The following is a 1,935-nucleotide window of genomic DNA, read 5'->3' on the forward strand; positions in this document are numbered from 1 at the left end:
GGGTGATTGTCATGGTTCAGAGTTCAATGTGGTTGAGCAGGGAGTTGAGGTCACCCTCGAGGATCCAGACCAGTTCAAACATGTCGAGACTGCCAATGTGAATGATCAAGATGAGGGCTTTAATGGTGAAGCTAATGAAGATCAAGTTCAACATTATTAAGACAACAAGTGCAACATAGATGACCAAGTTCAACATTGCTAAGACGTGAACTCCAAGTTCAACATAACTAAGACATACAAAGAGGATCAAGTTCAACATAGAGCTACCACAAATAAAGGACTATGGCTGGTTCCTAAGAAGAGCTAGTTCCTTGAGCGCTTTTTGGCTGCTCCCCCCTCTTGCTGGCTAACTTCTTGACCTTCCTAGGAAGAGGAACACGCTCCGGCTCCGGCTCCGGTTCCTCCACGTCATCAACATCGTCATCCAAATAGTCATCCAAAGCCGCCATCCGCGAGGTGCCGACCGTCCTTTTGCCTCTTTCGGTGAAGTCTTCAGGTGTGTACTTGTTGATTCCCTTTCTAGGCTTTAGCATGTATGCAGACCTAACCTGGTACGCCCCCAAGGTCATATCATCATCAGCAACCTATGCATCAACAAAAGATATGGAAAGACCGTGTGTGAGGATATAGTTAGCAATGCATCAACAATTGGATATATATGCTCATGCCATACCTCTTGGGTCACCACACCCACATCCTCATCATCCAAATGATCACCATGGCTCTGGCCCGAAGCGGGATCTGATGGTGTCGCCGACCTAGACTGTTCTGGTGATACATACTCGGGGTCACGACAACCAAAAAGGTTTGATAGCCGCCTTAACTTTTGGCCCTGGCGCTGCAACATGTACAAGTGAATGAGACATCGAACGTAGCAACACATGTTAAGTGCTAGTTTGAAGGAGATGTAAACCTTGATGAATGCTCGAAGTGCACCTTCTCCATCGCTTTTGCCAGCCGGGGTTGTTTCAAGAATAGTCTCGGTCTCATCAGCTGCTTTCTTGATCTGGGCACGCTATGAACAGAAATGGTATTAATGTGTTAGGCAAGCGAAGATGTGAATAGTGTGAATGAAAAGCAAAGAGGGAAAATACCACAAAGTTCATCATTGGAGCTGAAGGGATCACTGAGTTGCCTTTCCTGACTAATGTGTTGTACTGGTGTTGGGCTACCTCATCAAAAACAGTGGGTTCTTCCAAAATCTCCTCAGCATACGCCGGCTTGCATACCTCCACACGGGTACTTGTAAGAAACCATGTGAGATAGTTGTTGAACGCTACAGGGCAGTGCTCACGAAGCTGGACTCCTTTTCCAGCCCTAGCTTGCTCCACACTAAGCGCAAACTGTACGACATACTTTCTGTGATGCTTGGCCCAATCCTTAATCTTCCGCTGCCTTTTCCTATCCAACCTGCAAGTTAGAAACATAATATTAGTAGCATCGAAACCGTCGAGAAGCTGCTAAGTACTCAAGGTTAATTATATCTTACGCGTGTAGCAACTTGTCCGTGTCCTCCCACTCCGACGGATGTGCCTGGAACAAACCAAACTGACGGTGCACTCGATGTGGGAGGTGAAGCTCAACCGCCCAGTTGCATATGAGTGGGCACCGCATACGCCAGAGATCCCTATCCCTAGTGCACATCGGATTCAGCCTGAACTCTAAAGGGTTATCAAAACTATGTCCTGTTCCATACGGCTCCCATATCACCTGCAAAATGGGATAGAATGCAAAATTGATATCGAGTTGCAATAGAAGCATCATAATCACTTATGCCATGTCAATTCACCTGCTCAGGCGTGATCGCGTCAAGCTCACTCTGGTACAACTTGTACATGACCGAGGGATCATCTGTCGTCTCATTTATCACATCCCACTTGTAAGCCCAAGTGGGTAGCCGTAGTAGGTCGCCTTTGTCGTCCCAATCATCGTACT

At 46.9% G+C, this 1,935-nt stretch overlaps 1 long non-coding RNA gene across 1 annotated transcript; it reads right to left on the reverse strand.

The window, feature by feature from the left end:
• Nucleotides 1–766: 766 nt before the first annotated feature.
• On the reverse strand, nucleotides 767–1,150 carry LOC125520363. The gene is made up of 3 exons (XR_007288655.1): nucleotides 1,095–1,150; nucleotides 914–1,015; nucleotides 767–838 (listed from the first exon to the last, which is right to left on the reverse strand). It is a non-coding gene; the product is annotated as an uncharacterized LOC125520363 (long non-coding RNA).
• Between the last annotated feature and the right edge of the window lie 785 nt (nucleotides 1,151–1,935).

Source organism: Triticum urartu, chromosome 7 (assembly GCF_003073215.2).
Source record: "Triticum urartu cultivar G1812 chromosome 7, Tu2.1, whole genome shotgun sequence".
In the NCBI taxonomy this organism is placed as follows: Eukaryota; Viridiplantae; Streptophyta; class Magnoliopsida; order Poales; family Poaceae; genus Triticum; species Triticum urartu.